This window comes from Bidens hawaiensis, unplaced genomic scaffold (assembly GCF_021521415.1).
Source record: "Bidens hawaiensis isolate Kalapana, Puna unplaced genomic scaffold, B.hawaiensis_p1.1 tig00012650_1, whole genome shotgun sequence".
In the NCBI taxonomy this organism is placed as follows: Eukaryota; Viridiplantae; Streptophyta; class Magnoliopsida; order Asterales; family Asteraceae; genus Bidens; species Bidens hawaiensis.
Window position 1 is genome coordinate 464,123 of NW_027492047.1, and position 16,325 is coordinate 480,447.

General features: G+C 41.5%; 1 pseudogene; it reads left to right on the forward strand.

Moving 5' to 3' along the window:
• The first annotated feature begins 4,871 nt into the window (after positions 1-4,871).
• Positions 4,872-6,486, forward strand: LOC143541839 (inorganic phosphate transporter 1-4 pseudogene; annotated as a pseudogene).
• Positions 6,487-16,325: the final 9,839 nt, after the last annotated feature.

Sequence of the window (16,325 nt, forward strand, 5' to 3'; positions counted from 1 at the left end):
TCTTAAGGTTTTATAATCAGCTCGTCGCGACTAAAGAATATCTTATTTACTCGTGTGGCGCTGATTACGAGGGTTTAAACTTATTTAATCTTTACGAGTAGATTGTTAGTGAAACTGGTCGTTACGGTTAGTTTAAAGACACGTGGCAAGTTTTAATTGGTTATACAAACTACTCGTGAATAATCATAAACTATTCGTCACGAATAGTTTATAATACATATTTTAAGAATATGTTGAAAATGACACCTAAAACCTGAAAACCTAATCATAAATACCTATTTTAAGAATTTTCCCTTTAATAAATTCTTGGATGACTTGCACAATAAAAAAAAATTCATTAAGAATATGATGTTTTTAGGTAAAAAAAAAGTTTCTGACAAATTGTGACACATGGACCGATAATAGTTTACACTGACTACTTAACTGATAACTTTTCTAACTTTCACTTTATGTAATAGGGACATGTTATATGAACACGTTATATGCGTGTTGAAGGTTGGAGTTCTAACTTTCAAATAGACTAGTATAAGTATTGAGAGTTTGAATCATATACGTATATTACACGAGTCAAAAATCACATAAGATTGACTAGATTTGTGGCGGTAAAGTATCATTACTTAAAGTGATTAATGAAGTTTTCTAAAGTGGTAGCATGACACGTTTGTTAATATGAATTATTGTAGTTACATGATAGACATGCTTTCGAGTATTAAGTTGTTAGAATCGATTTATAACATGCCATGTATGCGTTTGTTGAGTGTATAAGTTTTATATGTATAAAACATCTCATATAAATGAAACTGTAAACTATTAGAGTAAAATGTGGTTTTCATCTATGTGATTTCTCTAAATATGCGGTTTTAGTCCAATAGTTTCCATTTTGCGATTTTCGTCCATTTGTTTTCATTGCACTTGCATTTAAACCCGAATAACCCCGTTAAGTCTAGTCGTTAAACTCATCAACGTGCCCCTCATGTGAATGTCAGTTTTGTCTTTTCTCTCCCCAAATAAACCCCAACTATAATCAGAAGCCACCTCACGTGAAGCACTTATGTGTATTTGGGGAAAAAAAGACAAAATTGTCCCTCACATGTGGGACACGCTGATGGGTTTAACGACCAAATTTAACGGGGTTAGTAGGCCCGGGTTTAAATGGTGAAATGAAACCCCATGGACGAAAATTGTAAATTTGAAATTATTAGACTAAAACCGTATATTTGAAAAAACCACATGGATTAAAACCGCAGTTTATTCAAACTATTACATACATAAGATATATAATTGATCAATAATACACATTATTCTTGATAACTTAATGCATATTATCTATAATTTTACATCAACGCTTTATGCGCACATATATATTTGTTGTTATGCTTTTGACGTTGCGTAGTAAGTAGTAACCGTCCAAAAGATATCCATCATCCATTTTTCCATTTACAATATTAATTCAAAATTAATATGGTTTACTAGTTTTTCTGGTTTATTTTTTGAACACCAATAGTGGCTAAGGATCGAATTAGAATTTAGAATCACTTGATTTGTACTTTGTAGACTAAAATCCCATTAATATTTTGATACCTGCGATTGAGATTATACTTTTCAATATCACAATTTCAAAACCTTTTTGTATGCAGAGAAAGTAATTCGTATGACTAAAAGTATTTCAAACAAATAATCTATTACACGTAATTTATTAGATAAGTGCACACATAATCAACATAATTGTATTAAACTAGAATAATTATTATTACTTTAAAGTTTTCAGCTACAGTAAATTATTATTATTATTTCACTTCTTTTTTGTATTGTAAATTTGTAATTACTCTTGGTAAAAAGTGTAAAGTTCTAAATTACTCTAGTTATATGTATGTTTAGTAGGTTAAATCTAGTTATACCGGAACACAACGTTATTTTAATAATGGTCGGTTACAGGTTTTGAAAAAATAAAGTGTTTATTCAAAAAATTATTATTTTAGGACTATACTGTTTAATATAAGATCTTATAGTTTTTTTTAGTGATGTGGGGTATTTGGATTTCCGACTTAAAATATGTAGTTGTGTTTTCTTTTAGTTATGTAAACAACGTAAGAGGAACAAAATAAAGGCAATTCTGACATAGTTAATTAGTTATATTCGACAACTTCAAATTTATTCGTTAAGAGTCTTCGAAAATCACTAAGAGGTGTTTTTTATGTTAACCAAACTAAACGCATTTTTATCTCTGACCGATTAAGATTTAGCCTTTTAATGGAATCATTAAGTTGCTAAAAGTGAAAAACATATATGGTTAGTAGAAAATCAAAATGTCTAATGACACACTTTAATAACAAGTTTTACAAACAAAATACACAACATTATCGAAAAAGATCATTAATTACAACGTTATATCAAACATGAAAGTTGGATAGTTTGTTGCATTGAGTTTGATGTACTACTATATACATGTGCATCAGATTTTAGTGTAACAACCAATCAAACATGTAAAGCTAGATAGATGTACATCCGTAATTAGGTACTATTACAAATTTGTACAATGCAATCCGGGCGAGATACCCTTTAACCCAATTAGGTACTATTACAAACATGTAAAGCACGTATTTTTTATAACCGTAAAATAAACACTCATGCAAACCACCTACCAGTAAATTACAAAAACCGAATACATCTTACCAAGTACCAAGTTGAAGAGGACGATAAACATCACTTTCAATTATGTATGGGTCTTTTATAGGAACGTGTACACCCTAATATGTCCCATATTCGATTACCATTTTCTATTATAAATGACAAATAGTTGTGGCCGTTAGACCATATATGTTCGGTATTCATTTATTGGGTGTTTTCTTATTTTGTTGTGTTTGGTTCTAAAGACTCCAAAAGTCGTTTATTATCTATCCATCCTATTGTTGTCACTTGTAACGCTATAATTGGTTCCTTAACTAACAAGTCACGTTAAATTTACCTATTTAAACATGCCAACTCCTTCGTGATATTTTTCTTACCCGTGAATACATATTACATGTTCTAGATAACTTTAAAACATTTATTAGTTGCCTGCTGACAAATGAAATTAGATAAAACTTAAACTTGTGTTGGATCATAAATGGGTTTAAGTCATGATATCACTACTAGAAGATGAGTCATTTTCTTACAAGGATTTTGTTGAAAATTTGTTGGAAAACCTATTTTCTAACGATTTTCCTACAAAAAGTTGTGTGAGAAAAATATATGTGAAAAAATCATTTCTAATATTTTTTCAACATATTTTTCTACAAAACTAGGTTGCAAAGTTTCTACACTTTTCCAACAAATCTATTTTATTGATTTATTTTTTTTTCAAACTTTCTAACAAAATTATAATACTATATATAACACAAATAATTATATGTATAATGTTTTCCAACACCTTTTTAACAAAAATAATAAACATAATTGATAAATATATTTTTGTTGGAACAGTAACAATTTTCCCAAGAAAAATCGTATTGTTATTATTGCGATGTTGTAGTAAAAGAAGGGCTAGTTTTTTTTTTTTTTAAATTCATCTGGAAATTGTTGGAGTTACATGTTATAGGAATTTATAAAAAAATTCGTAGAAAAATGAGATGTGTTCTAGCAGCGACTTGACCCCTCTCTTCACCATAACTTGTGACCACTTGGCTAATTGTATTTTAACGAATGTGACAAAAGTCCTATAGGCCATATGTGACAAAATTATGAAAAATTGTTTAAAAGATGATATAGTTTTTTTTTCCAATAAAAGGGAATAGGTAAAGCATTTATTGTGTATAGTACAAGTGGTTAGTTACTATGGTGTCACGAGTCCGTTTTAAAATACATCACTTTCATTAAATATCACATGACTTTATAGTACATGTTTGAAACTTTCGTATGTCCAAAAGTAATGTTAAATAAATTATCGTTTATGTACATTTATTAGATAAACAAACGAAGATGGATTAAACTTTTTGTTCATTTAATTAAACGAACAAACATGAACACATGTTTCGTTTGTTCATGTATGTTTGTGAATGTTCCTTTGTGCTCGTTTCTATGTTTGTTTACGTCTGTTTATATACGTTTATTTAACACATTTAACTATATGTAATTATATTATGTCCAAAATTATATAAACATGTATTGGGCTTAAGTTGGTGTTCGTTAATGTTCATTTATATTCGTTTAAGTTCTTTTTTGTCTGTTTATGTTCCTGAAATGTTCGTTCAGAACATCGGTGCAAACGAGCCGAGCCGAGCCCGAGCCCGAGCCCGACTAGACTCAAGCTCGGCTCGTTTACCTTATACAAAGCTCGAGCTCGGCTCGTTTCGAACTCAATTTTCAAAGCTTGAGCTCGGCTCGTGAATAGATTTTCAAGATTGAGCTTGACTCGTTTACAATTTATCAATTATTTTTTATATAAATATTATTATTTTTATATATTTTTTCTATTATAATATTTTATGTATAAAATAACATATATTATTTAGTTATTTTTATTTATTTTTTCATAACATTATATATATTAATTAATAATTCTTAAATATATATTTTAAAAATTATATAAATGACATGCTCGAGCTCAATAAGTGAAGCTCGGGCTCGTTTATTAAACGAACTTACTTTTAGGCTCGGGCTCGATCGAGCTTTTTAACGAGCCGATCTTGAGTAGCTCGCGAACAGCTCGGCTCATTTGCACCCTTAGTTCAGAATGTTAATATAAACGAACACGAACATATTTATTTTCCATTACTCGTGTTCGGTTAAAGTTAAATAAAAGAATACAAACATGCGCTGTAACTATAAGTAATATATTTGGACTGTCACACTTACTTTTATTTACATATGTAAAGAACTAATAACTATTTATTTTTGTTCTTGAACACATAGGTTATGGCAAATGATAACTTGAAGGTGTTGAATGCACTTGATGTAGCCAAGACTCAATGGTACCATTTTACGGCGATCGTAATCGCCGGTATGGGTTTCTTTACCGACGCTTATGATCTCTTTTGCATCTCGTTGGTAACGAAACTACTAGGCCGAATTTACTACCACGACTTCGCTGACGAGAAACCCGGGTCATTGCCTCTTAACGTGTCGGCCGCGGTTAACGGGGTCGCGTTTTGTGGCACCCTCGCGGGTCAACTCTTTTTCGGGTGGCTCGGTGACAAAATGGGCCGAAAACGAGTTTACGGAATGACACTTATGTTAATGGTCATTTGTTCGATCGCGTCCGGGCTTTCGTTTAGTAACGAGCCGACCGCGGTTATGGCAACCCTTTGTTTTTTTCGGTTTTGGCTCGGGTTTGGGATTGGTGGAGATTACCCGCTTTCCGCAACGATCATGTCGGAATACGCGAATAAGAAAACCCGAGGCGCGTTTATTGCGGCGGTGTTTGCGATGCAAGGGTTCGGGATTTTGACGGGCGGGATGGTGGCGTGTATTGTTTCCGCCGTGTTTAAAGCCAAGTACCCGGCTCCGGCTTACGAGGTGGACCCGTTGGGGTCCACGGTCCCACAAGCGGATTATGTGTGGCGGATTATTTTAATGTTCGGGGCGATCCCGGCTTTGATGACTTATTATTGGCGGATGAAGATGCCCGAAACCGCTCGGTATACGGCTTTAGTGGCGAAAAACGCGAAACAAGCGGCGGCGGATATATCAAAAGTTTTACAAGTCAAGCTCGAGCCTGACCAGGAAAAAGTGGTCGAGAAACAACAAAACACGTTCGGGCTTTTTTCGAAACGGTTTTTGAAGCGACACGGGTTACATTTGCTCGGAGCACGTGGTTCTTGCTCGATATCGCGTTTTATAGCCAATACTTATTCCAAAAGGACATATTTAGTGCGATCGGGTGGATCCCGAACGCGAAGACAATGAACGCGATCCAAGAGGTTTTTAAAATCTCGAGAGCGCAAACGCTAATCGCGCTTTGTAGTACGGTCCCGGGATATTGGTTCACCGTATTCTTTATCGATAGAATCGGGCGGTTCGCGATCCAGTTAATGGGGTTTTTCTTTATGACGGTTTTCATGTTCGCGCTCGCGATACCGTACCATCATTGGACACAAAAGGAGAACCGAATCGGGTTCGTTGTAATGTACGCGTTAACGTTCTTTTTCGCAAATTTCGGGCCTAACACGACTACATTTGTGGTCCCGGACGAGATTTTTCCCGCAAGGCTTCGGTCAACGTGCCACGGGATTTCGGCGGCTTCGGGTAAAGCGGGGGCAATAATTGGTGCATTCGGGGTTTTGTATGCGGCGCAAAGCCAAGACAAAACTAAGACGGATAAAGGTTACCCGCCTGGGATTGGGGTAAAAAACTCGCTTATTGTGCTCGGGGTCGTGAATTGTCTCGGGATGTTGTTTACGTTTTTGGTGCCCGAGTCGAATGGTAAGTCGTTGGAGGAAATGTCAAGGGAAAATGAAGACGAGGACGAGGAAACAGTTGAAAATAGAACAGTCCCGGTTTAAAATAAAGGGAAAATTTCATATATATCTCAGTAGTCAGTATAGTGTGTTTTTTAGTAGTTAAGTGTTATTACGATAAGGGATCGATAGCGAGACTGTGACCGAGCACGACGAGCTCTAGACCGCAACATAACAACATGGATATTGTGTCGGGAATACGTTATTTAGGATAAACAAGTTGTCGTACTATTTTTACTTGTAACAAACAAGCCAAGAGTGTCAATATATGTGTTCTTTTGGTTTGTTTATTCTAATTTTGGTTTTAAATTAAAAACCAATTATTAGATAGAAATATTGTTTGCGGTGCACGCATATAATGTATATATGTGTGAATTCTCGGGTGGATAAAAGGAAAACTGCATTAATTTTGACGTTATTTTACTAATCTCGTGAAAATAACGTTAAAAGTGGCGGAAGGTTAATCAGGCATCATATGGTAGCGTTGATAGCCGAAAGACAAAGGTACATGCACCAATCGGCATGTACCTTATTGTCAAGGCTTGATGCAAAACTACTATCGAGCCGGGGGTCTCACCGGAAGCAGCCTCTCTAATACTTCCTTAGTCCCATTATAAGTGTCTTAGTTTGATTTTTCAAGTCTTTCTTATTTAACTTTGACCGACAATATTTTTGTTTGTGTTATATAATACTTGATGTAAAATATATGAATGGATTGGGTTTAAACGTATTTTACATTGATATAATTTTCATCAAGTATTATATGACACGAACAAAAATATTTACGGTCAATGTTGCAAAATAAAAACTTGAAAATTTAAACTATGACACTTATAATGGGACGGAAGGAGTATTAAAGAGTAGAGGTAAGGTTGTCTATAGCTTACCATTCTCAAACCTTGTCATAGCTTTGCTATTTGTGAGATATACTGAGTTCGATGATGATGGTGAGATAAGCATATAAAATATATTATTTTATAATTAACTATGATACATGAGTTATAATTAATCATGTATATAAAGTACAATAATAATAATTATTACAATTATAAGTTATGTATGATAATATGATATAAATGGTTTTGTATTATTAATAATAAAGGAGTTATGATATATTATTTACAACATTTTAAGTGTTTATAAATTAATAAAAAAAATTATCCAATATATTCTATACTTTTAGGTGCACCTAATGTTCACGTATCATCTTTGACAAAGCTAATGAAATGTTTCAAATTATTGAAGTCATAATCTGTGTCTAGATGAGATTTTGCAAATTTCCATTGATTAATTATAGACTATGCTAAATTTTTTAAAACGTCTTTGAAGAAACGTGGATCTACTCACTGGTAGCAGATCTACTTTCCTCGGGTTTTGATTGTACTATTTCACCGATGGTTCTTCTGGTTCTGTGTTCTTCCACCTACAAAATGAACAACGCCGTTAACTTACCCCTCAGAAAGGGACAGAGGGGTCCTCTTTGGGGTAACCCTCCGGCGTGAGAATAAGTATATGGTGGAGAAGATAATAATGTGAGAGTAAGGGAATCTGGAGAGTATTGCTTAATAGCTGAATACTGTATGATTGTGAGACTGTGTGTTTGTATGTAACTGACTGTGAGTGAATGTAATTCAATATGATTGAATGTGATATCACTGCCTGTAACTGTCAATGATTGAGTATGAATGTGTCCATCAAAGTGGAGTTGATGCTGTATTTATAGTGCTAGGGTTTCCACTGATTGGGCTCAGCCTCGTTGGCCTCCTCCAATCGCACTGCGCCACGTGTCCTCTGGGACACCTGGCGCTTTCTCGTTGGTTGTAATCACGTGGTAGCACATGTGTCATGCTGAGTTGTCGACCTTTCATTTGGCAGCTGTCAACATCAGCATATTCTTACTCCTTAAAAAGATGCCTTCTGGAAGGTTGTCTGACGTGCACAATCAAGGTTGCCCTAATCCTGATTTGGATAAGGACGAGGTCGATTATGTGCATGTGTGATATGCGCCAATCCTGAGGATGCGCGAGGTCTTCTCTTTATTCTCACGCGCAGATATTTCATGCGCAGATGTGATATGCACGAGCATGTGATATGCGCCGCGCGCTGATGCGCCACGCGCATATGTGATGCGCGAGCATATGTGTGCCTGGGCATATGATGCCTGAGCATGTTTTGTATGCGCCATGCGCATAGGTTTTGGCTTTGTGCCTTCATAATGTCTTTATCTTGTGGGTTGACCTGCCTTGCTCGGTGTTGAGGCGGGTACATACCTCTTCAAGCCCCCCCAGTCTAATGTGTGTCTTATCTCGCGCTAGCGCGGTAAGATAGATATTAGACTTACTGATTTGGTCTTTTTAATGGGGTTTTGTCGTTTTCTTGGTTGTTTCCATCGTTGCGCGAAGTTCTATCCATTTGGTTGAAACGAAGGGTCCAAACACGTGGTTGGTTGGTGGTGACGTGCGCCGTAAACGTGTCAGACGTTTCGTGTGCTCGAGGTGCTACAGTTGCCTTTCATGTCCCCTCGCACAGCTGTCTGGAACACGTGTCGCGCTCGCATTGGTTTGCACCTGCGAGTGGGGGCGCGTCTCTGCTCCGTGGCAGGTCCGTTACGTTTTTATGTCCCCTCAACAGTGTTAGGGACACGTGCCGCGCCCTCGTTGGCTTACACCTGCGAGTGGGGGCGCGTGAAATCCGATCAGTTGCCACTTTTCTCTCTCCTGGGCCTATAAAAGCAGGCCCTTAGGATAAATTTTTTCTTCATCTTCATTATTGTGTATTCCAAAGCTTCTATCATTCCGATTTTCTGGTTATTGCTTCCGAATACCCTGTTATCTGTTGCTGTTATTATTGTATGTCTGATAGCTCAGACTCCTCTAACCCCTCAATCACCTCTATTGCCTCTCGAAGACGTCGTGTGAAATCTGTGGTGATGTCGACATTGAAGCAAAAGGGCAAGGGGAAGAGGGTTGTTGAGACCACATCGGAGGAAGTAGTGAGGACCAAGGCCACGAAAAGGTGGAATGAAATCCCCTGCAAACTAAGGCAGGCCGATCTCGACAGCCTCATCTCGTCACAGGGTTTTCTCCCTGTGTTTGGCTGCATGTTGCCTGTGGCCGGGCAAACGGCGGCGGACCCGCCTCCCGGCTATATTTCACTGTACACCCATTTTTTCACCCACTGCAACCTTCGTCTTCCGATGACAAGGTTTGTAGGCGCGGTGTTACGGTTTTTTGGGATACATATATCCCAAGTCCATCCGTTTGGACTTGTGCGCATGACTCATTTCGAGTTCATGTGCAAATCACAGCGCGAGGAGCCCACCCCTCGTCGCTTTCAATTTTTTTACAAGCCCAAGATCCAAGATTCTTGGATCTCCTTTATTCCTCGCAGTCAGAAGGTTAAGTGCAGCACCGTGTCATTCAAGAGCCTTCATGACTGGTCTGAGAGGTTCTTCTACATCAGGGCTGGTGTAGTCCCCATCCGCATGACGATGCGCGCGATCGATTCTGCGCCCGCGGATGCGGATGTTATTAAGAACCCAACCGGCACCTGGGTTAAGAAACTGACCGCCGAACCATCCCCCGCCAAGAAAATTCGCGAGGAGGCGCTGGTGGGGGTCGGCATGAGTAAGCTGTGGGCCGACAGCGCGGCGGAGCCTGTCATCCAAGTGGACGGCTTGCGTAAGTTATCGCATTGCTTTATTTCCGCGCTAATAAAATTTGCCTTTGCTGATATTATTTGTCTTGTTTTTTGCGCAGTAACCAAGGAGTTTGTCCACGCCGCATACGACGATCAAGTGGAGGGTGGCTCCGTCCCGCTGGGCGCTGGGGAGGTGGGCTTCCCAGATCGCTTCGATGACATGTTCATCCCTGTGGATTTGGAATTTGACTTTGATAGCGACACGCCTGGTAAGCCTTCGCACTTATGCTTATTCCTTTAGAATACCAAATTTTGCTAACACTTGTGTTGCATGTATTGTAGATGCGCTGGAGAACTACGAGCTGGAGCTCGCGGAAGAGGAGGAGGAGGAGGCGCCCCTACTAAAGCGCAAAGCTAAAGGGAAATCTGGCGCAGGGGGCAGTAAGAGACAGAAGAAAGATGACACCCCTGTCGCTCATCCCCATGCTCAAACGAAGGGACCTGAGGAAACCCAGGTGTTTACCACCAAGGTTTCTCTAGCTTCCCTGCCTGTGAAAGTGGGCAGGCCTCCTGTCCACTTGAGGTATGGTGACGTGACCTCCTCCCTTCGCGCGGCTGAAGAGAGAAGCAGTGTCGCGCCTGCGAAAGGTATACTTTGGTTACCCATAATGGTTCAATGAGGGCGATTCTGATTGAATTATTATTAAATCTTTTCGCCTTTGAATGTTTGCAGGACCGGCGACGGTAGCAGATCAGCCGCAGGCGCAACAAGGTGCTGAGGCTGCGCCGGGGGCTGCTTCGAAGTCCCCTGTTCTACCCTCAGAAAAGGGTAGAATGAACTTTATGGCGATTTTCGCCGCGCGAACAGAAATGCTCCAAGGTATGTTTTGCGCCATTGTCTTCTGAATTTTTTGTTTTGATCAAATCATAAACCATTTTTTGCTGTTGATTTGTTCATAGGAGTTGTAGCTGGCGTACCAGCTGCTGGTGACACTCCTGGCGCCGTTGCCGGCGCCGCTGGTTCTGCTCCTGCTCCTGCTAGTGCTGAGTCTCCCCTTATTGGGATTACAAAGGAGCAGGAAGCCGTATTGCGCGCCGAACTGGCGGCGTCGAGACCTCCCTCGCCTCCTCCTACGCGCAGCCCTCTCCGCGAGGCTGGTTTGGGGCCCTCCAGGTCGCAGGAGAAGAGGCCGATTGAAGAAGATGAGGAGGATGAGGGAGCTCAAGCTGAAGACTCCTTCGGAGTCCGTGCCAGCCCTGCGATGCCACAAGACTTCGCAGCGCATACTTCTGGTGGGGCTGGCGCTGACTTTTCTGCTTCATCCCCGCAGGTATGTTTTAATTTATTGCTCCGCTGCGCGTACTTCCATATAAGTATGTTTTTATGACTTAGAACATTTCTTGTGTTTTGCAGGAAGGTGACCACGTTTACCGCCCGAGATGGAATATTAACGAAGACAGTTCCTTCCAATCCATGGGTGTATGCGAGGACTTCTGGGCTCATGCCGTGCCTCCTACTGAAAGGAGGTATCAGGAGGGGCGCACTCGCGCTGACTTGCTCAACGATCACATTTTCGCTGGGTCGGCCTTCTTTTCTGCCTCCCAAGAGCTTCATCGTGATTATATTAAAGTACGCGATGCTCTTGTGGAAGCCCAGCAAGAGGCTAAGGTGGCTGCCTGGAACCTTTCTGATGCTCGCGCACGAGCTGAGAAACTCCAGGCGGAGCTCAGCGAAAACCGAGCAAGTGCCAACACCGCCTTTATTAAGCGCGGGCATGAGCTCCAAGCTGCGCGGGAGAAGCAGCAGGTGGCGGAGGCCGAAGTTGCCAAGTACGCGCGGAGAGTGCGTGACTTGGAACTGGAGGCGGAGGCGCGTGACCAAGCTATCGTCCAGAGTATCACTGAGAAATCATCACTGGAGAGCGAGGTTGCGCGCCTGAAGAAGTATTTGGCGGCCGCGCAGGCCGATAGAGATGAGGCCTTGGCGACGGCAGCGTCCAGCCGGGAAGCACTTGATGCTGCGCAGGCGGAGAAAGAAAAAATTTTGGCGGCAGCAGCGTCTGATAAAGAGGAGCTAAAAAAGACCAAGGAAACTGTTGAGTTATTAAACTCCCAGGTTCCTGCCCTCGAGACGTCTGTTGCTGGCCTCGCGCAGGATCGCCAATGGCTGGTGTCACAGGGCATGACTCGTTGCGCTTTGGCGATGAAATATTCTGGCGAGTTTCAGGCCCTTGTGATGGACTGCAATGCTGCCGCGCGCTTGGTCGGTCGAGCTGAAGGGTTTACGGATGGTTACGAATATGGCATGTTGAAGAAGAACCCATCCGAGTACCCTTACAAGAGCGACGCGGCCTGCGCGGACATGGCTGCGGTGGGGGAGAAGTATATGAATACTCCCATCCCCATCCTTGTGCAGGTACCTTGACCTTAATGAGTTTTTCTTGATTAATTTTCCAAGTGTTTTGTACTCAATACTTTTCTAATGATTTGCAGATAGCTGCGCTTGCTGACCAGCCCGACCTCGGCGCGCTAAAGAAGTTGCTCGATGAATGCGAGGGGGCTGGTGGCGATGTTGGTGGCGCGGGGGATGTTGCCCCTGCCAGCGGCTCTGGCGCGGCGAAAGAATCTGCTCCTGACACCGTCGTGATAGAAGACTCCATTGAAGAGGAAGAACTTGACTATGGTCAGTTTGGAGATGAGGAGCGGGCCGCGCCAGATGCTGCGGGAGATGATGAGGGTGATGAAGTGGCTGACGTCGACGTGGAGACTTGAGAAGCCCTTCATCTTTCTAATTTTTTTTTTTTTTTTGTTTTTTGTTATACTTGTAATTTGTAACTCATCACACTTGTAAATTTCAATGCTATGGAATGAAATTTGTTTTCCCTTTTTCACATCTTGCGCATTTCCATTCATCTCTTCATGTTTGCTTGTATAGATATAAGATATGCTTGCACGTTAAAATAAGAACAAGGTTGTAAGGAAATTATTTACTTAACCATAGTCCTATTTTGTAAGTGGTTTCGCAGTATCTTGTTTATGCTGACACGCGCGATGACTTTTCACTATTCCTTTTTTGCGCGTCGTTGTCGTGCGTTTTTTATATGGAATTATGAGTTTTAGCCATTACATGTCAGCATGTGTTACTCAGATATCCACTATGATTCCGCGCGCGACCTCGACCTGAGACCTTAACAACTATGATTTGGCATGTACTTTGCCTTAGTTGTGTTTAGGGATTTTTATGATCAGGCTGCGCGGGATGTAAGATGGATGTTTGTGAGTGTTTTGAGCTAAGGCTCTTTGTTTTGGGCTAAGGCCCTGACGTTTTAGAGTTAAGACTCGTTAACGCGTTTGAGCTAAGGCTCGCGCATGTATGTTTTACTTCGTTTTATTTTGTTTTGAAGTCAATATAGTGTTGTCATATTGCTCCAAATTAATAAAGGAAGTGTGAAACATGTATGCAAAGGTAATAGAACAAATATTGAAAGATAGCGCGAATCATCATTCATGATGGCTTAAAATCCTTGATTACATATTTGAATTTTTACATGAAGCATTTTCTAAGCTGTGCTGCGTTCCACGCGCGCGGTATCTTTTTTCCATTCAAATCTTTTAAAGTGTACGCGCCTTTCCCCAATTCTTCTGAGATTTGATAAGGTCCTTCCCAATTGGGGGACATTTTTCCTGGGGGTATTGCGCGGCTAGCTTCATTGTTTCGAAGGACAAAATCATTTTTCTTGAAGTGGCATTCTTTAACGCGCTGGTTATAATATTTTTCCAGCTTTTTCTTGTATTTGGCTTCATTGATGATAGCCGCTTCTCTGCGCCCTTCAAGCAAGTTGAGGTCCAATCTTTTTTCGCGCTCGTTATCAGTCTTGCTCATCATGAGCACCCTATGAGATGGGCATCCAATTTCTGCTGGGATCATAGCCTCTGTCCCATAGGTTAGGCTGAACGGGGATTCGCCATTGCTAGTTTTGCTTAATGTCCTGTGCGCCCACAGGACATTAGGTAACTCTTCGACCCAAGAATGGGATTCTCCCTCCAACCTTTTCTTCAGCCCATTTAACAAACTTTGATTCGCGCGCTCCACTTGGCCATTCCCCTGAGGGTGGTAGACCGAAGTGAAGATTTGGTTGATGTGCAATTCTTTGAGCCAGCTGGATATCTTCCTGTCAGTGAATTGTTTGCCATTGTCGCTCTCAATTTCCATAGGAAGGCCAAAACGGCAAATGATGTGGCTCCAGATAAATTGCTTCATCACCTCAGCTGTGATTTTTGCTAGTGGCTTGGCCTCAACCCATTTTGTGAAATAGTCTACCGCCACTACCAAAAATTTCACTCGCCCTTGCGCTTGCGGCAGGGGCCCCACAATATCAATGGCCCATTTGTGGAAAGGCCATGCGGAGGTCACTGGAATCAAGTTGTTCTTTGGCCGCATGGTGTTTGGCGCGTAGCTCTGACATGCCTTGCATTTTTGGATTTCTTTTAGCGCATCCAAGTACATGCCTGGCCAATAGTAGCCTGAGCTCATTGCCTTGGCAACCACCATGCGCGGTCCAGCGTGTATTCCGCAGATTCCTTCGTGAATCTCCCTAATCACATAGCTTGCTTCTTCAGCATCCAGGCATTTCATGAGCGGTCCAAGATAAGAGCGTCGATATAATGTACCATCAAGTAGTTCATAGTTCTGCGCCTTGTGTCTTATCTTTCTCGCCTGTGCGCGATCGTCCGGTAACTTCCCCTCCTTCAGGAATTCCATTATTGGAGTTATCCAGGATGAAGGGGTTGTATGAATTACAAGGACAGATTGCGTTTGCAATGACGGGTTGCTCATCACTTCCACCCTGACATCTTTGCCAAAGTGATCAAAATTAGTTGATGCCATCTTACTCAACGCGTCAGCGGCCTTGTTTTCGCTGCGCGAGATGTGTATGATTTTGAAGAAGTCAAACTGCTGAACGAGCTTTTTTGCCTGCTCTAGATATAGAGGCATGGTGTTCTCCTTGGCATCATAAAGGCCATTGACCTGTGCAGCTACCAAGTAAGAATCAACATGGGCCTCTAGCCTTTTAACTCCAAATTTGCGCGCAATGCGCAGACCAGCCAGCAGGGCTTTATACTCAGCCTCATTGTTGGTACTCTTGAAGTCCAACCTAATAGCATAAGTATATTCATGATTATCAGGGTCCACCAGTTTGAGGCCTGCGCCGGACCCTTCGCTGTTGGAGGCTCCATCAGTGAATAGCCTCCAAACATCTTCTTCATCATTTGCTCGCGGAGGGTCTACATCGCGCTGAGCTTCTTCAATCTTTCCCTCTGGGATTTTCGTGATGAAATCCGCTAAAACTTGACCCTTTATTGCTGGACGGGGCTTATAGGTGATCGTGTGTTCACCTAATTCCAGCGCCCACTTTGTCAGCCTTCCGGAGAGCGCGGGGCGTCGCAAGACTTGCTGGATATTGTAACCTGTCAGAACTTCAATAGGATGACCATTGAAGTATCTATGAAGCTTTCGCGACGCGTGTGTTAGTGACAAAACTAACTTTTCCATGATGGAATAGCGCGTCTCAGGGTCTGTCAGCACCCGACTCACATAGTATATTGGCGTTTGGATCCCCTTGCGATCCACCAATAATACTACGCCGATGGCGCGTTCTCCAGCTGACAAGTACAATGTAAGGGTTTCGCCAGGAAGTGGAGCTGTGAGCGCGGGCAGCTTTATGAGACATTCTTTTATCTCACTGAAAGCTTGCTCAGCCTCAGGCGTCCACTTGAATTGGCTCTTCTTCAAGCAGTTCCTCAAAGTGTTAACGAATGGAGTAGATTTGCTGGCGTGGTTCGCTAGGAACCTGTTGATTGACACCAATCTACCATTCAGCTTCTGAACCTCTTTCATGGTGGATGGTGAAGGCATGTCAAGGATGGCTTCCACCTTTTCAGGGTTCACCTTGAAACCATCCTTAGTGACCATTACACCAAGAAATTTCCCCTCTTCCGCGCCGAAAGTACATTTGCTCAGGTTGAGCTTCATGTTGACTTCCGTTAGGCGCTGAAGAGTTTCCTCGATGTCTTTGAGCATTTGTCTCTCCTCCCTGCTCTTGATCACCAAATCATCAACGTAGACCTCTAGATTTCTTCCGATTTGTTCACTGAAAACCGAATCCATAAGTCTCTGATAAGTGGCGCCCGCATTCATTAAACCAAAGGGCATTTTTGTGTAACAAAAAACACCCTTGTCGGTTCTGAAAG